We start from the raw sequence: 22,930 nt of genomic DNA on the forward strand, positions 1-22,930 counted from the left end.
AGAAACAATACAGCAGGTGACACTGCTTCTGCAACATGGAGTCACAGAAACAGTTGAGGGAGACAGAGTGTCCCTACAATCAGATTCTGCAATACACTAGTAACACAGGATCCTTGAAGCTGAACAGCATATGGTGATAATCTGTGCATCTGAAAACACACCCTGTTTCAAAGATTGGGACAGAATTTTGGGCATATCCTTCAATTCCAAGCAGAGGTGTGCCTCGCTCTCTGAATGTACGTGCTTACCTGGTCTGGACAGATACTAGGCAGAGTTGGCAGATAACAAGCCTGCTGCTCAGGAGCCCCCTGGGGATGCCCCATCTTGAGGACTTAGTGCCGATGCCCAACTCTGACAAGCTTCATTGCTGAATATAAGACATTGCACTGACGTCAGGAAATGGCGAGAAAAGTTTCAAATGCTTTTTTTTTTTTTTCCTACTGAGGAGGAAAAAAAAGAGCACAGAGGAGAGTGGTGTTCCGGAGGCCCCAGTGGACCTCTTCTCTTGCAGGTAATTAGTTGCCAACCCCAAAATGCTGCAAAGACCTTGAGAATGAAAAAAGTACCTTCCTTATTTTTGGTAAATTACTTGAGTCATCCCTTAGTTGGTTTCTAAATGCATTTCTCCACCTGTCATTTCTGCTTGGCGAGAAGACTGTCTTCTAGCTATCTGAAATGCATGATATGTTCACCCCCGAGGGCAGCAGCCCAGAACTTACTCTTTTTCTGTGTCTGGAACAGTGCGCCCACTGACCAGCCTCTCTCATCTGCTCCACCTCCCCCACCTCTGCTCATCCTGGTTCTGCTCTCAACTTCTGGGAGATCAAGTGTTTCAGCTTTCAGGTAGGAGTAGATCCAGAGGTCCTTGAGGTCCTCGTCTCTCTGTGCCTGGCTTATTGCACTTCACATCAAGTCTTTCAAGTTCATCCTGTGCTCACATGTGGAAGGGCCTCCACCTGTGACTGTGAGGCTGAATAACACTGTGCCATGTTTGGGTGTCTCCTGCTCTTTGTCCATTCTCCACGGTGGCCAGTCAGAGGCTTCCCTTCTTGCCTGCTGAGCACAGGGCTGCGGTGGACACGGCAGCAGGCCCTGCCTCAACACACTCATTTCCTTTCCTTTGCACATGTGTTGCTCCCCGCGACAAGGGTACATGGGAGATCAGCCTATGGTCTCCGAGGCACCAACTATGGGAACCACCCTCCAACAGGGGTAGTGAAGTGCACTAGACCAGCTAGTGTCTCCAGGGCTGATCCAGAGGGTGAAGTGTCTTGACCCGGCCCGCCATCCATCCTGGCCCACACAATCACAGGGAGTCGGGATATGAGTCAACCATGAAGGTGCAACAATCTCAACTTTATTGTGTCAGGGACAAGGTTATATAGTGATAGGAGGGGGTAAGAAAAGACAGTATTGAGAACCAATAAGGAGCAGTTACATTACTATCACTAAGGGGCCTAGGCAGATTTCAGATTAAACCATTAGGCAGGACTAAGGTCAAAAGCCCGAGCAAGGGCTAAAAGCCAGCGAACGCCAATCCAGCCAGGTCACATATACAGAAATGCTAATCCATGAGGCCGCCTCAGCCAACACCCAATAATGGCCATGGTCCCAAGGGAGGTAAAAGGTCCCAACACACATGAACCCAGCAGCAGGAGAACTCGACTTCCTCTCTCTAGCTGTGTCTTTAAATTCTTAGGAGCTCTGTGTTGCTAAGGGCCCTCATAGCCACACTCTGCAGGGCATTTCCGCCCTCCACTTCATGGCAGCAGGCACTCTAAGAGCCGCGGGGCAGTAACTCAGTGTGGTTTTGACAGACTTTCCCAATGAGTGCAGATGTGGAGCACGTTCACACTCTGGCCACAGGCCATCTTCCCAGGAGAAACAGCGATTCAGCTCTTCAGTCCATTTTGAGATTTTTTGATTTCTTAGATATTCTGGATAGGACCACATTAGCTCAAGCAGCTTATGTACTGATCCTACATTCTGCAAGTTTCAGCAGTGTTTTTGTCAGTCTTTTGTCTGCTAGGGCCAAAAGACTCACAAGAACAATTTCAGAGAAGGAAAACTTTCCTTTGAGCTCAGTTTCAGAGGTCTCAGTGCATCGTTCTGGGCACCAGGTGAGGCAGAACATCAAGGCACAAGAGTGTGGCAGAGTAAAGTAGCTCAGGACCTCACACAAGGAAGCAGAGAGAGCGAGCTCTGCTCATCAGGTAAAAATATAGACCCCAAATGCATAATCTCTGCTGCTCCAACCACAACCTACCAAACTACAGTTACCACCCAGTTCATTACTTCAAGTGGGTCAATGCACACATTAGGTTAAGGATTCTGTAACCTGATAATTTCACCTCTAAACTTTCTTGCATTGTCTCACACATGAGCTTTTGGGGGACACCTCATATCTAAACTGTAACATTCCACCTCTGTCCCAAAAGTTTATCTCAATGCAAGATACATTAGTCCATTTCCAAGAGTCCCCACAGTCTCATCAGTTCCATCACTGCCCCAGAGTCCATGTCCAAAGTCTCCTTTGAGATTCAAGGCAAACTCTCAGTGTGTAAGTCCTGGTAAAAATCAAAAGCAAGTTGTGTATATCCAACACATAAACACACAGAATAAACATTCTATTCCAAGAGGAAGAATTAGGGCCACTGAAGGAAGGCATGACACCAACATAAGACCAAAACTGAGCTGGACAGAAAGTCCCACAGCTCCACTTCCAGCCTCTGGGACACATGACATTGTGGTGTTCCCCCAAGGGGCTTGTGCAGCTCCCCACCTATGGCTTTGCTGGTTGCACCCCACATGACTTTCCCATTGGTTTGTTTCTACTTGGGTTCCTTGGGTTTTCCTTGGCCTACACTCCATGTTACTGGCCTCTAGTCTTGGAGGTCTCCACTCAGCTTTGGCTTCCTCCACACCTCTCCATGCATTGCCTTCTCAAGGTCTGCCCACAGAGACCCAATCCTGCTGCACTTAGCTTGGTCTTCCTCACCTTTTGAAATCTCGATGGAAGCCTCCATGACCCCCTAACTCCTTTATCCTGCAATCTTTCGGAACTAGCACAACATGGTTCCTGCCAAGGTCTGACCATTTCAAGCAGTAGCCACCTCCTGGGACCCCAGCTGCAGCAGACTCGGAGTACCTGAGTGACTGAGCACACTGAAACAACTTCCTAGGCCTCTCCCTGTGCAAGCAGGACACCCTTTTTTGTTCTTTTTACAAAAAAATTTTTACTTTAATGCTCATAAGTCTGAGTTGGGTGTGGTCTTTCCAATTCCTAAGATGCCCTCAAACTGTCCTACTACTTCTGGTTAAAGTATTTACCATTTCTTCAGTGACTGTAATCCCTTTAACAACCACACCTTTCTTAACCCCAGTTTATTTGCAATTTTCTGGCCAAATAGCAAGCTTTTCATCTTTTTTACTTTGCTTTATACTCCTGATTATCATAGTAAACTTGGCTAAAAGCTGCCAACAATATCCATTCCACTGCCTGAATTGCAAACTGCCATGAAATTTCCTCCACCAGATTAATTAGTCCATCACCTTTAAATTCAGTCTCATAGAAAGCTGCAGAACATCTTCTTTGCTGGAATGTAACATGAAGAGTCTCCAGTCCAATTTCCAGTAGTATCCTCCTTTTCCTCTGAAACCTCATGAGCCCAGTCTTTATTGTCCACAGTTCTATTGACATTTTGGTCTTCTGAGCTCCCACAAAATCATCCATTAATCTCTGTGTACAATATTCTAAAGTATTTCCAGTTTATATATTTAAACTTTTCAAAATTCCTGTCCCCACAAACCAGCTTTAAAGTTTCTGAACCACATGGTTATGGTAATCACAGCAACAACCCACTTCCAATACCAGTTTCTATTTTGATCAGCTTTTTCAGCACTGTGACCAATATACCTGACAAGAACAATTTTAGAAGAGAAAAAGTTTATATGACTCTCAAGGTTTCAGAGGCCTCAGTCCATGGCTGGCCAACTCTGTTGCTCTGGGCATGAGGTGTGGCAGAACACCATGGAGGAAGAATTCAAAGGAACAAAGCCCCTCAGAACATGGCAACGAGGATGTAGAGAGAGTTCCTCTCACCAGGAACAAAATATATACCCCAAAGTCATGCCCCCGGTGACCTACCTCCTCCACCCTACCTGCCTACATTTACCACCCAGCTAATCTATTAAAGTGGATTAATGCTCTTTATTTTAAGCCTCTCATAACCCACTGATTTCACTTCTAAGCTTTCTTGCATTGCCTCAAAATGAGCTTTTGGGGGATATCTCACATCCAAACCACAGTAAACAGTCTTAGGGTTATAATTCCCTTCACAGAAACTCATTGAGTGCCTACTGTGTGCTGCCCCTATGCTAGCCATAGGAAACCCAATAGGGATCTAGAAATCTCAGAATTAAGACAATATTTTTGACTGTATAAAATAAATTAAATGTGCTATTGTAAAATAGCTATAGGAAATGGAAAAATTCAGAATAATATACACATAAGAGAAAATAATTTTAAAATAAGCTGTTGCTGCATAAAGATAAAACAGGAACTAAAAGTAACACAATTCTTATGAGGGTGGGGAGAATTTGATCCATGGGTACCAAGTTACAGTTATACAGGATAAAGCAGTTCTGGTATGCTATTGCACAGTAGGGTGACTATGGAGAGAGAGAACTTACTATGTATTTCAAAAATCTGGAAGAAAGGATTTTGAGTATTTTTCCTATTAAAAAGATGAATGTCCAAGGGGATAGTGTTTAATATGAATAGAATATTACAAAATGTATATAAATATTAAAATGTTTTATGTTTTATACACCAGGTAAGAGGTACATTTGACTTAAAAATATAAAAATATGTTTTGTCTATATGCATGTATTAAAACCTGACATGTATGTCATAAATATGTAAAATTGTTAGGATTTTATGTATCAGTTAAGATGCAACCAAGTTTCTTCCTCCCAGACTTGGAATGATGGACACCATGCAGACATACAGGAATGTTGAATACTTCTTTAATTGCTATTTTGAAAAATCTGTGTAACTTTTATACAAGTTTGAAAAGTTTATAAAAGGATATGAACACATTTCAAAACTAATTTCTAAAGAAAACACTAATAGAAATAAAAAATGTTATTTCTTTAAAGCGTGAAATATTTCCCTTTTGGCCATATCATACACCAAAAGTAAAAAGGAACAATGAAATTTGGCAAGACTGGATGGAATGAGCATGATAGAAAAGTACATCTTCTCTAGAAAGCTGGGAAAATTCTTTTCTTGAGATGTAACTTGTGCAATACATGATTTTTTGTAAAGTGAAATTCAAACACCATTAATAAGGTATCCAAGGAGAAATATAAACAAAAATGAAGATATACATTGAATCAGCAAAGCCTGAAGAGTTAATGGAGCAGAAAATCAAAAGTATGTCACATGAGCTGAAGTTCTCTGCAGAAGCTGTGTCCACATTGCTGCCCCTTCATCCTGCTGGCCCTCAGCTGACCAAATGCACAGAGCTTTTAAAGATTTCTGCCAAATATTACTCTGCCTAAAAATCCTCTTTTTCATTTTTTCAACATATTTCTGTACTTATTAACATAATAGAATTTTCTTGCTTTCAATACTCATTAGTCAATGTCAATCCTTTCACTTCATAAAACAAAGGAAGAATATTCGTCTGTGCTGCTTCACGGGGAAGAAATTCTTTGAGTATATTAATATGCAGCTTTTTCTGTAGAATTGTCCTGCCATGCTTCACAAGCTTTTTCCTTATTTGCCATTCTACCAGTATATTTGATATCATTTAAAACTTTCAGAATTTGTAAAAAGGTGCTCAATATTCTATTGCCTAACTTATTTTATTTATCACTTGTGATTTTTCTTATCATATGAATATTCAAAACTTTGAAATATGACACTTTGACAAGGGTCAATAAGTTTTTCTCAAGTATGATATCAGAAAAGGAAGCTCTGGACCCTCAGGTTTGTGTCCCTCATGCTAGAGATGCTGTGTCCCTGGTGGGAACTGTTTTTCTGGCTTTTCTGGAACCAGATCCTGGGCTTGCGGGAAGGGCTCAGGACAAGCTGAACCTGGTACAGCTTAACTGAGACTCAGCCCACCAGAAAAAGTGCAGCCTTCCCTTAAAGTGACTGCTGAGGTCCCTTGGGGGCCAGAATGTGTTATGGGGCTTTTAGGAAGATGATTGCCTCTTATGTCTAATGAGGGAGGAAATAGCAAGCTCCCTGGACAATTATGTCATGAATGACTTTAACCCTTTCTATACTTTGAAATGTGCTGGAACACACAGAAGCACAAGCACCAAATCTGACAGCTAGGGACCGTTACAGGGACACAGCCATGGAACTGCCAGGAAGGGCCACCAGAGAAGCAGAACAGCACAGCATCGGGGTTTCCCCTTGGTCACCCCTCCCCGTGGCAGCCAGTGCTACAAAGACTTCAGATGCGCCTTGTGCTACATGCAGAGAAGACCTGCAGCAAAGCTGGCCATCTGAGCAGAGCTGCTGGTCCTCACCCAGCCTCTCCCACCCTCACTGCAGCCACCAGGCTGCGCCTGCCAGGACCTGGGATTCACGGCTCACCGGTTCTTCCACGAAGGCCCCATCTTGTCCCAAGATCTCATTCAGGATCCCACGCTGCATTTAGTTGTGGACTTTGATACCTTCAAAGATATTGAAGAATATTGATTGGTTATTTTGCCAAATGAATTTGATAATAATCATTTCCTGCATTATCATTATTGTGTTATGAGGTCAATGTTTTCCTCAATATTATAGGTTAGCTTTTACTGTTGATTCACATTTGTTTGTAAGAGGATAGAGGTTGTGCTCTTTAGAGTCTGGCTGTATATGAAGAGCAAGACTCTGATTTGTGCAGTGATAGGAAACCTATTGGAGCATGTGTATGTTTACACACACACACACACACACACACACACAGAAACAACAAAACCACACAATATCAAAAAAACAGTTCAAAAACATTCAAAAAGACAAACAGCATGGACAAAAGTGAATTATAAACCCACAGTTGACACTACTGAAAATTCTATGTAAAGTACATCTGTGACCTCTCAGCAAAATATGGTAGTACATATTAGGCCACACAAGATCAATGCCCACAAAAAATTTACAAAGATTAAAATCATTTTGTAAGAAGATTTTTTTGTTCTCTGCCCCAGCAAATGTCTAGTCACTGCCACTTAATTGGTCTGCTGAAACCAACTGGCCTTCACTCGGCTGAGAACTAGACTAGCTGGGCAGCTTCACAGAAAGAAAGTCATCTTTGAGGCATCCAGGCTAATTTGCCTTCACTTTAGTGCTGCTAACAATGTGTATCCATATTTTTATATGAATCTTGAAATACACAACAATATTATTTACATTTTGTTCATAACCTTTCACTAAATACATAAGCCCATCATCTGACAGTCAGAGTTCACGGCACTTGAGGCAGTTGTGCACGTGGGTCTGCAGACATTTCCAAGGCACAAGTGGAAAAGGTTTTGGGGGCCATGTGCTTCTGGCCAGATCACAAACTCTGAGGCTGGAGACACCACCTAGGAGGAACGTCCAGGTGCTGGAGGCCCTGCATACTTAGGTCTCTCCAGCAAACCACCAATCTTCAAATCCCAGAGGGAACTGGGGATTTGCTTCCTGTATTCTGCACATTAGGTGTGAGCCCTGTTCCTGCACACTACAGACGTGACCACTGAGATGACTGAGCACTGCAGTGTCCCCTGGGCTGTCAGCTGGGGTCTGCACCTGGTGGCCCACACCCTCAAAGGTGATGCAGAGAGCCTCCATGTTCAAAGAGCATCTCTCCTCGAACTTCCTCCCTCCATGTTAGATGGCCAGGGCACAGGAAGGGAACCAGCTCAGTTAACAACTCCACACAGCACTGCAAACAGAACCAGAGTCCATGATTCCTCATTGTCAGCAAAGTCAAGGTGGCCGAGGAGGGGCCTATCCAAGAGGAGGTAATACTCTCCATGGCCTCCAAGAGCCATGGTGGGGAAGGAAGAGGTAGCAGGTGCTCGCCCAGCGCTCCTGGGGCCTCTCCCCTTCTCACCAGGCTGGTCCTGAGGCTGAGCCAAGCAGACACCAAGACCACAGAGCCACAGACTCAGCTTCTTAGACAACCAAGCGCCAGCCCAACGGCCACCTCTCCAGTCAACTCCCAAGGACGCCATGCAGGATGCATCAGTGAAGGGGAGTTCCTTCTCTGTAGGACACTCCTGTGACAGTTGGTTTATAATATTCTGGGCTCTGAGCCACTTGGGGCACAAGGGCACCCCAGTATGTAAGAGTGGTCACCTGAGCTCCCAAACACACTGAGCGACAATAGGCAGTGTGAAGATGGTGGGAATGCACGGCCACAGGCTCCCCTTCCAAAGACCCTCTGAGCATGTACTTGGTAGGAAACTGTGTCACGTTTGGTGCTTGAAGTCAGAGGAAAGGGAAGGATTTATGATTCGGAACCCACCTGTCCTTACTCCTGCACAGCATCAACTCCATCTTGCCATGAAGCTTGGGCAGGAGGATTTGAGAAAAGGACTGAGGGAAGTCCTAGCGCCAGGGGTCAGGACATGATCTGGAGGCCTCGGCGGGTCAGGAGCCCTGTCCTCAGTATCTAAGGACTTCCATCCTCCCGGTCCCTCACTCAGCAGTGCTGTGATTCTGCAAGTCAGCCTTCATCTGTGGGCGTCCACACCCCCAGGAGAAGAACAGGAGGCCCAGCCCATCCCCAGGCCATCTCACTGGGCTGCAGTCAGACTCAGGAGATGAGGCCCAATGTTCTACACCAGCTGTGAAGGACCAGACTCGAGTGGGATGGAAAAGCAAACCCACTATCCACTGCCCTGGAGCCACCCACGTCTCGCTCTGGATCCCCAACCCCCAAGGGTCTCCCTCAGTCCTTTCTCCCTGAGTGGACAGGCAGAGCACCTCTGAAGGACCTGCCCTCCTCTCCAGGCATCTCTGTACGTGGTTATTTTTGGCCCCAAACCTAGTCTGTGTCAGCAGTCAACAGTCAATATGGAACACAGCAGTAGGGAGAGGAGGGGAGGGGCCACAGGACCAGCCAGGGCCTCCTGGCTCTAGCAGGGATCCCAGCCCAGGCATCACCTGTTACTCACTGGGCCCTAGTGACTGTCACACATCTCCTCTGCATAAAGGCACTGCCCACACAGTCTCTCTGAGTGTGTTAAGTCCACCCTGAACCCCAGGACCACCCTGAAGACCAGCTCTGGAGCAGCTGGAGCAGCTGGGCAGCTTGTGAATGGTGGGATCAATCTTTTGACTTTGTACCAAGCAGCAATTTCTCCTTGAATTAGAAAGTTTTTAAGCCCAGGTAAAATGAACCTGATGGGCACGTCCTCCAGGAAAAGCTTCTAACTTCTGCACGAGTGTCTCCTGGGCTTGATTTGGGGCCTTTGAACGGAGCAGTTTTCCATTCCACTTTCTATCTTCTCCAAGAGAACTGAAGACCCAAGAAACACTACAGCACACGACCTGCCCCATGGTGCTTTCATCCTCTAATGCTGGATGGACACACGGCCAGTGAAAACAGTCTGCACCCTGATCCTTCACTGCTTAGGAAAACTGCACAAAAAGGAGGAGGGACTTCCCTGGTGACTGACTTCACCTGGACAGCCTCCCAGGTGCAGCTTCCTGCTGGGAGTGGGGACCCGGGTGTGGTGTGAGGAGCTGCTTCTCCAGGTAAATGTCTAAGGCCTGAGAGGATTTGGCACTGAGCTGATTCATAGCTAGGACAGAAACCCTCCTCTTAGAGATTAGTTCTCTACTGATGGACTTAAGATCCTCAAAACACAACACCCCACCCATGTTGGGCACTGAAGACACACAGAAGTTTCTAGAAGTTTTACTAGTCCCACCTGCTCTGACCCCACTGCCTGCTCAAGGCAGCCCCCTCCCTAGTCTCCAGAGTCCTCCTCATTGCAGAATGGACACCTCTTCTCCCCTCTCACTACCTCTATTCAGGCAGGGAGTTAGATGATAGGAAAGGGCTCTGGAAACACAGTGAGTTAATCCACTGGGACACGGATTCCACTTTCCCATCCCACTTCCCTGAACAGGGTGTGAAGACACTCGGCACCACCAAAGTGTGTCCTCAGGAAGGGCACCTAGGACCCAGGCACAGAGGTGTCCCCTAGCCCTCTGATCAGTCACTGCCTGAGGAGGTCACTCTGAAGTCCCCCAAGGACATGGACTCCTAGTGCCACATCTCTCTCTCTCTGCTGTGTCCAGTGACCACTCTTGAACCTAGACATGGGACCAGTCCCTGGATGGTAGGGCCTACTCAGTGCACCTACAGAGTGGGGGCTGTGCGTGTCACAAAGGGCCTTCCATCATGGAATCTGAGGAGAGAACTGTGGGAGGCCCTCTGGCAAGGGTCAGTCACTGGTTGGCCAGTGAGTAGCTAGGACTGTCCAAAGACATGACTAAGAAGCTTCCTCCCGTGGATAAAGCTCAATGCCCATGCCCCCCTCCTGCGCCCCCACCCTCCAGCCCCATCACCCGCCTCCCTCCCCTGACCCACCAGGCTGCCAGCCCTCAGCCTGCTCTCCAGCTCAAGCCCTCCCCTTCTGGCCTCTGCCCGGCCACTTTTCCTCCTCTGCCTTACATGGTCCCTTCCCAACACCCTGCCTTGAGGGGCTCCGTGCCCAGCTCTTCCTCTCTTGCTCTCAGACCACCCACTCGCCTCCCTGCTGTTCATCTGGCTCCCCTTTCCCATCACTCCCCCATCTATACCCCCTCTCCTCCTCCCAGCTCTCCCTTCTAGATCCCCATAACCCAGTCCCACCCACAATCCAGCCTCCCCAACCAGGCAGCAGGGTTGACACACTCACCCAGGGGAGACGGTCTCCCTACTGTGGGTGCAGGTCACAGTCCCTGGGACTGTCTTCCCATCAGCCTGAGCAGGTGGACCCAGGGGATACAGGAGGATGACAGCCCCACAATCAGCCTGGAGCATTTCTGAGGTCAGTTGCCAGACCCCTGGCTCCCCGACCAGATCCTGGCTGTCCTACCGCTGCCTGGGCTCTCCCTCACTCTGTCTTAGCACCATGGCAGAAAGAGCTTCAGAGGGTCCTTTTTCCAGAGTTGTTCCTTCCCTCTCCTGCTGAGCAGCCAGCTGCAGGAGCCTGCAGGAGCAGAAGGCATGAGGTCAGGAGTCACCCAGGACCCTGCAGAAGCCTCCACACAGCCACCGTGTCCAACTGTGGTCCCTGCCCTAAGCCCTCCTGGACACTCCATCTCACAAATGTGTGAATGGACCAAGGAGAAGGTCCCCAGTGGAGAGCACAGGCTGTAGGGTCAGGGTGAGGTGCTCACGGGGCCAGGGGGTCTCCCTCTCTGGGTGAGGCACTTTGGGTTCTTTTAAAGTGAACTGTTGCATAAAGCGTCCAGGGGGGTGAATCTAGACACAGAATGGAGAGGTGGTGGCCAGGGCTGGAGGAGGGGACAGGGAGCCCAGCTCAGGGTGTGAAGCAGCTCGCTCTGGAGATGGGCTGCACAGGGTGTGAACACACTCGGCACCACTCAAGTGTGTGCTCAGGAAATTTCCCACCATGTGGACCTTACCACAGTTAAAAACACTAAAGTCCCAGGAACTTCAATAGGGAAAGGGTGGTTCTGTCTATAACCACACTGGACAGAACGTGTTCGCAAATGGAAACCTCTTGGGGGGAGGATGTGAATGTGTGTGTGTGTGTGTGTGTGTGTGTGTGAGAGAGAGAGAGAGACAGAGAGAGAGAGAGAGAGAGAGATAGAGAGCGCTAGCCATAGATCTTGATTCTGGGCATCTGCTTCAAAGTGGGAGAGCTTCCTGACTCCTCCCCAAATGTTTTTTAGGAAATGACTGGCCAAGGTGAGGTCAAGCCTTCTGTCCAATACCTAGGCCTGCCACTGGACCTGGAGCCCTTCCCTGATGATGTCCAAGGGCAGCTCTAGTACCCAGGTTCTGATCTGAGAAGATGGGACAGGTGAGTCCAGTGATTGCTTGGGGCCCTAAGAGGGGGGAGCAGGGGGCAGTGGGTGGAGTTGGGGGACTGAGCTACCCAGGGGAGGTCCAGGACTGAAGACTGGAGTATTCCAACCAGGACTCTGTTGCCAGGAGACGGCTTGGGACAATGTTGCCTGGAGATGGCAGAAGATCTGGCACTGCCCTATCCAGAGGGCACTTAGAGAGCCCCACAGCACCAGCGTGGCCAGGCCATGGCTGGACACTATAGGGAGAGGGTGATCCAGGACGAGGTTCATCAGAACTAGTTCCTACGGGAACAGTACCTTCGAGAGCTGCGCACACAGAAGCTCTGCACAGAGTACCATGTGAATCCCCTGCGCAAGGGTGAGGACTGGGGGACAGAGGCAGGGCACTGCAGAGTGGGTTGTGGGTGCACAGGCAGCAGGTAGAGGCCTGCCCTGGTCTCTGGTCTCCAGGAAGGGTGGATTCCAGGGCCGCCCAGCCTCCTGAGACACATCAGATGCATTGAAATGCATCCACCACAAGATGAGATCAAATGTACTGCATATAAGCAGTACTGTTTGGTTCTTTGGGGTTTGGTTTTCTTTGTGTGTGGTTTTGTGTTTGTGTGTGTGTGTGTGTTGTTGTTGTTGTTGTGTGTGGTTGTGAGTGTCTGTGTGTGTGCATGATTATGTTTACCGTGGATTGAATTCAGGGGCTCTCAGCCACATCCCTAGTCCTTTTTATTTTCCATTTTGAGACACAGCCTGGCCAAGTTACTGAGGCTGTCTTCAGAATTTATGATCCTCCTTCCTCAGCCTCACAAACCTCTGGAGTTACAGGTGTGTACCACTGCAGCAGCTAGGAGTTGCTTCTAATAATTTTCCTTTAGAAGTAACTGCATTTTGCAGGGGTTTTTGCTTTTATTTTTGTTTATATTTTGATTTCATATACTAAAGGGATTTTAGGATTTTAATGTCATCATAACCCTTTCTCTGGAAAGTTCAGGAGAATAGGCTCTGGGCAGTGCTCCCTGTCGTCCAGGTAAAAGCACCCTCCCCTTCACTCCTTTCACCCTGCACACTCCTGTGAGATCCATCTCATCCTGCAGCATCAGCAGCCCCTAAAGGACACTGGGCCTCAGATGAGCCCCAGATCCGCCATCTGACGACCTCCTGGCTAACTTCCCTTGGACTCACCATTAGGAACCTCAGACTGGCCCTCTGGAAAGCTAGGGGCTCTGAATCCCTTGCCCACCCTCTGCTTCTCCAGAAAGCCCTGTGGCAGCACAAGGCAGCTGGGCCCTTCCCTCCCAGGTGAGAAGCCTGAGTCAGCCCCGGCCTCTGTCCCTCTGTCCACACACCTGGCAGTCACAGAAGCAGAATGGCTGCTGCTTCACATTTCCCCTGACCCTTGTCTGTTCCTACCTCAGGGAAAGACTCATGGTACACTGGGGGCATCCCCACCTCTCACTTAATTCCACCCTCTGAACAGCGACTGGACCTGCCCCTCTCCAGCCTCACTCCCCAGCCCCAGCAGGGCCATCCTCATTCCTGCCTGCTGCTCTGTTGCGCTCCCAGCTACGCTCCTTCCCTCCAAACCAGCCACCCCAACCCATGTCCTAGGGACTGCTGGCTAGAGCTACCCTAAGAGGCCAGTTTGGTTACGTCCATCCCTCTGCAGAACACTTGTGTGGCCTCTGCTACTTCTGAGCTACCTTAAAACAGCCAGTGCATCAGACCCTTTGGAATTGGCTCGGATTCCTCCCTAGCTTCATCCCCAACTGCCCTCCACCACCCCACCCAAGTTCCTGCTGCCCTTGGCTGCTAGGCTCCTGACCAGGCTCCTCTCTCCTCCATCTCTGAACACTCATGCCACAGCCCCCATTGTACCTGCCCACCTGCTCCTCCTCCCTGAGCCCCCCACTCTGGGCCTCTGTAACCAGCACCCCTGCAGCCTGGCTGTCTTCAGGACACTCAGTGACTTCATTCTGCTTAGAATTCTTCTAGTTGTCTTCTGGAGTCCCCACCACTGATTTCAGGAGAAAAGTATAGTTTGGTCCATCCCAACAAGCTAAATAATCCCTCAGGCCACATTCATTCTGGGAAAAGCGATTTCCTCCAGTTCTTTCCCTTGGGCACAGGATTAATGTGGCCACTGTGGTGAAGTGAGAAAATACTGTAGCTTGCATTTCTGTTTACTTGTACTACAAAGAAAAATATTATGCTTTTCTAATATGCAGATAATTTTACATAAAGATGACATATACATTTCATATCTTAGGGGCGCATGCTCAGAAGACTTTTTCTGCTGGGCACAGTGACACACACCTATATCCTGGCAACAGGGAGCTTGGGGCAGGGAGATTGCAAGTTTAAGAATGACCTCAACAGAGACTGGTCTCAAAATAAAAGTAAAGAGGGCTGGATTAGGGTTAGGGTTAGGGTTAGCTCACTGCAATAAATAAATGAGTGAATGAATAAACAAACATAAATCCTAGTAGCCTGTGGCTTGTTGCCACTGTCCTGGACAGTGCCAGGCCAGACCCTAGGTCCTCGAGGGCTGTGGGACCTTGTTCCCAGCACCCAGCCAGAACCCCCCAGGCCCAGGCACTACGTGGGTGCAGAATGGGAGTGTGGTCTAGGGTGAGTGGTGGGAGGCAGGGGTTGGGCTCTGACCTGCACTGTGTCCCTGCTCTTCTCCAGTTCACACAATCACCAGGAAGCCCATGTCGTGGCATGATAACTTGGAGGAACCTGAAGATGGTAAGTCCTTGGGTTGGAGACTTCGTGAGGTGGGCAGAGAGAGGCAGGGGGCTCAGAGAACTCGTAGGCAGAGTCACTGCAGGGAACCTCAGGGTCCTCTGCTGTGGTCTCAAGACTACTCTACTGACCAGGCTCAGAGAGACTGATGTGCAAACACATGCCAACTCATTACTGTCATCCACAAGAGTCCCCATGGCCTGAAGATAGGAGTCATTCACAAATGTTCAGACGTTACACGGGTTCTGAAGGCCTAGGAACTGGATTCACGTCCTGGTGCTGCCATTCCTTAACTGCGGGCTTCGGCCAGGTTGTTGACCTCTCAGCCCACTTCTTAGAGTTGTTGGAAGGACCAAGCAAAATACCACAGGTGCTTAGAGCTGAACCCGGCTCACCATGCTCAGTAAACACAGTCCTGTTCAAGTTTCCACTTTACCTGGTGACAGGCAGTGGGATGGGCCCAGGGGTCTCAGCACAATGAGGCAGAGGCAAGAGGGCAGCCTGTAAGTGCCTCCACCAGTGTGTGGAGTGGGATCATGGGCGACAGCATGGAGAACAGATGCCTCCATCAGGCAGGGGATGTGGGACTGTTGGGGCAGGTGGGCACAGGTGGTCCAGGGTGTCAGGCGGGAGGCTATGGAAGGACCCTGCATGATAGAGAGGTGCAAGAGGGCAGCACCCACATGTTCTGAGAATAGAGGAGTTGACCTCTGTTCCTGCCTGCCCTGGACTCCCAGGGGGGCCATGTCTGTCACAGCCCTGCTCCAGGGTCCAGAATAGTGCCTGGCACAATTTGAACTGGAAACATTTGCTGATACATGGCTGAGAACCAGATGCCCCTGTCTCAGGGCCTGGCTCTGCACACAGAATTCTGTGGCCCTGGAGTGGTGTGGCCAGGAAAAGGACACGGGCAGCTTCTAACTTGAGCCTCCTCTCCCAGTCAGGTTTCTGAATCTCGTTCACCATGCTGCTCAGAGACCCCGGAAGAAGTACCCAGAGACACAGATGGAAAGTCAGGAGATCGGCTGGGAGGCAGAGCCCTTGGTAAGCGAGGCCCCTGCCCCGAGCAGCAGTAGGAACACAGGGTGGAGCGGGCAGTGGCTGAGAGCAGAGTGACAGCCAACTGGCAGGGGCTTGAAATCTGTCCTTATTGCTAGTCCTGAGACCTGGGGTGAGTTTCTAAGCCACTGTGTGGTGCTGAAGGAAGTAAGCCCCCCAGATTAGATCCAGGTGTTGTGGGAACATCAGAGGTAAAGAAGCTGGGCTTTCAGAGCACTGTGCTTGGGGCAGAGGATGTGATTGATGTGCTCCATGGGCCCCAATGTGAGGACCCCTGTCCCTGCCAGGACCTTGCCCTGTTCAGAGCACCCCAACCTCAGCCCAGGGACTCCTGGTAAGTAAGGCTCAGTGGGCACCTCTTTGCCTTGTGTCTCTGGGTAACACTTGCTGAAAATATATCCTCATGTGGGGTGTGTGTCCAAACACTCACACACACCAACACACACTCATACACACTCAAACATACACACTGAAACATACACACTCACACACACATACACACTCACCCTCTCACACTCTCACACACACTCACATATACTCACACACACTCACACAAACACTCACACACACACATACACACATTCCCACACACACACACACATTCACATACACACACATACATACAACACTCACACATACACACATTCACACACACTCATTCACTCACACACACACACTCACACACATACACACACTCACATAAACACACACACACACACATACACACACTCACATAAACACACACACACACCCATTCACACACACACACACTTGCATACTGGGATGGGATGAGCACATCCCTGAGTGACCCTCAGGGCAGCTTCTCTAAGGTGGCTGTGCTGAGGTCCTCCCTCTCCCTGGCTCGCTGTGACCCCCCACCACACTCCCTTTCCATTCAAGCACCTGAACACCTAGTGTGTGTGGGTGCTGTCTCGGGACAGGAACAGCACCGCCCCCACCTGTCCCTGGCGCCCCAGCATAGAGGCCCGCTGGCTCTGGGCAGCCTGGCTGTGGTGCCCCCTGCCTCAGAAGGAAGAGGAAACGGTGTAGACAGGGAAGTGAACCTCAGCACAGTTGGGCCACGGTGGGGCAAGCAGCTGCCCTGCTCCGTTAGTCCTGCAGGACTGGACAGTTCACAGGAACGAAGCCAGGAATCGGCCTTCCCTGTGTCCACGCAGCAAGAGGCACCAGCCACAGATGTGCTTCAGTCCGACTTCCTGGGGCCCAGGGGTGGGGTGGGGCAACTTCTCAGCTTCCATTTTCCCTGAAGGAAGCTGGGATGAGACCAGGTACCAGGAAATGAGAGAAAACACAATGAACTGGGGCGTTTGATGCAAGGTCCCCGGAACCTAGGACTTCCCGGGTGACCTGCAGGCTGCCCTCCATGTAGGGCAGCTTTGTGGAGGTGACGCCCTTTGCTCTCGAGATGCTCTAAGCGCTGGTGTCACAGTTTCACTAGCAGCGTTGAGCAGGAGAGCCCTGGGGCCACCCATGGTCAGGGAGGCCCAATTGGGTCCAGGTCTTCCCCCTCCTGACCAGCTTATGTTGCCCCTGCCTCCATCTAGGTCAGCCCAGAGCACCAGGACCACAGGCTGAACCACTTCAGGGTCTACAAGGACATCACTCTGTACAAGGCCAAACTGTGGCTCCTGGGGGAGAAGGACCACCGCAAGTAGCACTCAGCGGAAGGGCCGGCCTTCGCGCTGAGAGCCCAGTGTGCTGTCCAGGGAAATAAAGGTGGTTTTGCTAGAAAGCAAACCTGCAGCGCACCTCATTTTACAGACCACAACCCCTTTATGTACAGTCCTAGGTTGGGCAGCAGTCGGACCAAGAATGGCTCAGTGCAATACCCCAAGATAGAAGTCGGTTAGGCTTAGGCTGGAAGGGGGTGGGGCACGAGCTTGGACCTACCCTGAACCTGGTGGTGGCCTTGGCAGCCAAGGTGTTTGCAGTACCCACAGGAAAGGGAAGCGAGACCCAGGCAGTGCTGTGGGTCCAGCTGCCACCGTCTGATTTGATATGGGTGGAACATGGCCCCTGGGGTTGGCTGAGCTGCAGCTACATGTTAGGAAAGAGAGTCCTAGGTGTGCAGGGAGGTCAGGCTGCAGCTCAGGACACCTTCACAACAAATTCACCCTGCCCAAGGGCAGCCACCAGCCACACAACACTAGAAACCCAGGTCTGGCTTCTGCCCTGAGTCCCACTTTCTCATTTCTTCCCAAGTCCATGGGTCCGCCATCGGGAGACTCCCAGGTAGAGACCCAGACCAGGGCGTAGTGGTGACTTCTGCCTTCCCAGACACCAAGGAAAAGTGATAAAGGGACTTATCGATACCAGCCTGCACAGGACCCAGGCTTACAGTAGGCCCTGGTCCACTCCTCCATCAGTGGGTTTTAAGCCCACCAGAGAGTAGCCTCTGGCACAGGACCACCTCTTCCAACCAGCAGACTACCACAGGAGGTCAAGCCCTGCAGCCCAGATCCACCCACACTGCCCCTGTGTGGGGATCAGGCTCACAGTAGGCCTGGGGCCTCCCCTCCACCAGCAGGCACTGGCCAGAGCCCAGCTTCTAGCATAGGATCACCTCTTCGAACCAGCAGACTACCACAGGAGTCAGACCCAGCCCAGATCTGTCCACACCGACTTGACTTGCTCAGGACCCAGGTTCAGGGTAGGTCCAAGCTCGTGCCCCACCCCCTTCCAGCCTAAGCCTAACCGACTTCTATCTTGGGGCACTGCAGTCATCGCCATAGCCCTCCCCACACAATATCCCCCCTACCTTTTTGAAAACAGACAGGGCCTTCAAGCAGCTGTATCTCAGAGCAGGCATCCCAAAGAGTGTGAGGCCCCCATTTCAGCCCCATCTCTGTAAGATATTGCTTCCATCTGGGGCACCACAACTATTATCTCTGCTATTGCCTCCACCAACCTTAGAGGCAGTAGCATACACTGAGGGACACCAGCAGGGTCTAGAAGCCCAACATCAAGGTGAGGTACAGACAATCTGCACAGGTAGTACAAGAATATAGGGAAAAAACTGTAATATCTCAGATCCATGCTGCAAGAAAGGAAGACACATAGACAACATGAAAAAAAAACAAGGGAAGAAAGTACCCCAAACAAACCAGGACACTATAATAACAGAACCCATGGGACAGTGAAGTTGATGAAATGTCAGAGGAGGAGTTCAGAAGGTTCATAATTAAAATGATCTGTGAATTAAACAATGACCTAAATGAGCAAATATAGGCAAAAATTGATCACTCCAAAAAAGAGAGAGTAAATACAGGTAGCAAAGCATTACTTCAAGAGAGAGAAAGAGAGACTCTGAAAAAAAAAACAAATCTTTGAAATGAAGGATATAATAAATTAAAAACTCAATAGAAAGCATAACCAACAAACTAGATCACTTGGGGAAAAAAAGGACATCAGATAATGAAGACCAAGTATATAATCTGGAACGTAAAGTTGATCACACAGTGAAGAAAGTTAGAAACCATGAACAGAACACACAAGAATTATGAGACAACATCAAAAGACAAATCTGTTATTGGGATAGAGGAAGGCACAGAGTTTCATACCAAAGGAATGCACAATCTCTTCAATGAGATAATATCAGAAAATTTCCCAAGCATAAAGAACAAATTGGGAAACCAAATACAAGAGGCTTACAGGACACTAAATGTACAAAATTACAAAATTACAACAGATCTACACCAAGGCACATTATAATGAAAATGCCTAGCATACACAAGAAGGATAGAATATTAAAGCTGCAAGAGAGAGAAATCAAATCACATATAGGGGGAGACCAATTTGTATCTCAGTAGATTTTGTAACCCAGACTCTCAAAGCCAGGAGATCATGGAACAATATATACCAAGCCCTGAAAAAAAAGGATGCCAACCAAGAATCTTATATCCAGCAAAACTAAGCTTTAGATTTGATGGTAAAATAAAAACCTTCCATGATAAACAAAAGTTAAAAGAATTTACAACTAGAAAGCCTGCACTATAGAACATCCTCAGCAAAATATTCCAAGAACAGGAAATGAGAAACAATGATGAAAATCATAAGAGGGAGAAATTACACTAAAGAAAAATCTAATCAGAGGAGAAACCAAGTCAAATACCAAAAATAAACAAGAATGGCTAGGAATACAAATCATGTCTCAATAATAACCCTGAATGTTAATGGCCTAAACTCACCAATCAAAAGACCTAGACTAGCAGATTGTATAAAAAAAAAAAAGACCCAACAATATGCTGCCTCCAAGAGACTCATCTCATAGGAAAAAACATCCACAGACTGAAGGTGAAGGATTGGGAAAAATCATACCATTCACACGGACTGTGGAAGCAAGCAGGGGTTTCTATCATATCAAATAGACTTCAAACTAAAGTCAATCAAAAAGGATAAAGAAGGACACTACATACTGCTCAAGGGAACCATACACCAACAAGACTTAATAATTATAAATATATATGCCCCAAACAATGGAGCATCCACATTCATCAAACTCTTCTCAAGTTCAAGAGTCAAATAGACCACAATACAATAATTTTGGGTGACTTTAACTTAGCTCTTTCATCACTAGATAGATCTTCCAAACAAAAGCTGAACAAAGAAACTATAAAACTCAATAATACAATCAATAACTTAGACCAACTGACATATATAGAATATTTCATCTTTCTTTTTTTTTGTTCTTTTTTTTATTGGTTGTTTACAACATTACAAAGCTCTTGACATCTCATATTTCATACATTAGATTGAAGTGGGTTATGAACTCCCAATTTTACCCCAAATGCAGATTGCAGAATCATGTCAGTTACACATCCACAATTTTACATAATGCCCTATTAGTAATTGTTGTATTCTGCTACCTTTCCTATCCCCTTATTTCATCTTTCAAAGAGTAAATACACTTTCTTCTCAGCAGTACATGGATCCTTCTCTAAAATAGACCATATACAATGCCACAGACAACTCTTAGCAAATATAAAAAAGTAGAGTTACTACTTTGCATTCTATAAGATCATATTGGAATGAAATTAGAAATCAATGATAAAATAAGTCCCAGGCCAACATCATACTAAATGGAGAAAAATTGAAGGCATCCCCTCTAAAAACTGGAACAAGACAGGGATGCCCTCTCTCATCACTTCTATTTAACATAGTTCTTGAAACACTGGCCAGAGCAATTAGACAGAAGAAAGAAATTAAAGGGATAATTATAAGAAAAGAAGAACTCAAACTGGCACTATTTGCTGCTGATATGATTCTATACCTAGAAGACCCTAAAATTTCACCAGAAAACTTCTAGAACTAGTAAATGAATTCAGTAAAGTAACAGGAAGTAAAATCAACACCCATAAATCAAAGGCATTTCTGTATAACAGTGATAAATACTCAGAAAAGGAAAACTACCCTACCCCATTTACAATAGCCTCAAAAAATAAAATATTTGGGAATCAACAAAAAAGGTGAAAGAACCTCATAATGAAAATTACAGAACCCTAAAGAAAGAAGTCAAAGAAGACCTTAGAAGATAGATCTACCTTGCTCTTGAATAGACAGAATTATTATTATCAAAATGGCCATACTTCCAAAAGCAATATACAGATTTGGTGCAATTCCATTCAAAATCCCAATGACATTTCTCATAGAAATAGAAAAGGCAATCATGAAATTCATCTAGAAAAATAAGAGACCCATAATAGCTAAAGCAATCCTTAGCAGGAAGAGTGAAGCAGGTGGCTTCACTATACCAGACCTTAAACTATACTATAGAGTAATATAACAAAAACAGCATGATATTGGCACCAAAACAGACTGGTAGACCAATGGTACAAAATAGAGGACACAGAGACAAACCCACAAAATTATAATTATTTTATATTAGACAAAGGTGCCAAGAACATGCATTGGAGAAAAAATAGCATCTTCAACAAATGGTGCTGGGAAAACTGGAAATCCATGTGCAGAAAAATTAAATTAAAACCCTATCTTTCAATCATGCACAAAACTCAATTCAAAATGGATCAAGGACTTAGGAATAAAACCAGAGACCCTGTGTCTAATAGAAGAAAAAGTAGGCCCTAATCTCCATCATGTGGGATCAGGCCCCAACTTTCTTAATAAGCTCCTTTGATGCAAGAATTAAAATCAAGAATTAGTAAATGGGATGGACTCAAACTAAAAAGTTTCTTCTCAGGATAAGAAACAATCTGCAAGGTAAACAGAGAGTCTACATCTTGGGAGCAAATTTTTACTCCTCATACATCAGATAGAGCACTAATCTCTAGGATATATAAAAAACTCAAAAAGTTAACCACCAAAAAACTAAATAACCCAATCAATAAATTGACCAAGGACCTGAACAGACACTTCTCAGAAGATGATATACAATCTATCAACAAATATATGAAAAAATGTTCATCATTGCTAGCAATTAGAGAAATGCAAATCAAAACTACTCTAAGATTTCATCTCACTCCAGTCAAAATGGCAGCTATTATGAATACAAACAACAATAAGTGTTGCAGAGGCTGTGGGGAAAAAGGCACACTCATACATTGCTGGTGGGACTACAAACTAGTGCAGCCAATATGGAAAGCTGTATGGAGATTTCTTGGAAAACTGGGAATGGAGCCACCATTTGACCCAGCTATCCCTCTCCTTGGTCTATACCCAAAGGACTTTAAAACAGCATACTATAGGGACACAGCCACATCAATGTTTATAGCAGCACAATTCACAAAACTAAACTGTGGAGCCAACCTAGATGCCCTTTAGTGGATGAATGAATTTTTAAAAATGTAGCATATATACACAATGGAATATTACTCAGCAATAAAAGAGAATAAAACCATGGCATTTGCAGGTAAATGGATGGAGCTAGAGAAGATAATGCTAAGTGAAGTTAGCCAATCCCCAAAAACCAAATGTCAAATGTTTTCCTTGATACAAGGAGGCTGATTCATAGTGGGGTTGGGAGGGGGAGCATGGGAGGAACAGACGAGTTCTAGATAGGGAAGAGGGGTGGAGGGGAAGGGAGGGGGCAGGGGGTTATTAATGATGGTGGAACGT

General features: G+C 47.3%; 1 protein-coding gene and 1 pseudogene across 2 annotated transcripts in view; both read left to right on the plus strand.

The window, feature by feature from the left end:
- Positions 1-22,930, plus strand: part of LOC308655607 (uncharacterized protein) — an 801,622-nt gene that overhangs the window by 65,203 nt on the left and 713,489 nt on the right. The gene's annotated exons all lie outside the window — the stretch shown is intronic.
- Positions 12,269-17,514, plus strand: LOC308641330 (cilia- and flagella-associated protein 144-like; annotated as a pseudogene). Its single transcript has 4 exons — positions 12,269-12,401; positions 14,723-14,782; positions 15,720-15,823; positions 17,404-17,514. The product of its transcript is annotated as a cilia- and flagella-associated protein 144-like (transcript).

This window comes from Spermophilus citellus (genome assembly GCF_964194105.1).
Source record: "Spermophilus citellus genome assembly, chromosome: 1".
Lineage (NCBI taxonomy): Eukaryota > Metazoa > Chordata > Mammalia > Rodentia > Sciuridae > Spermophilus > Spermophilus citellus.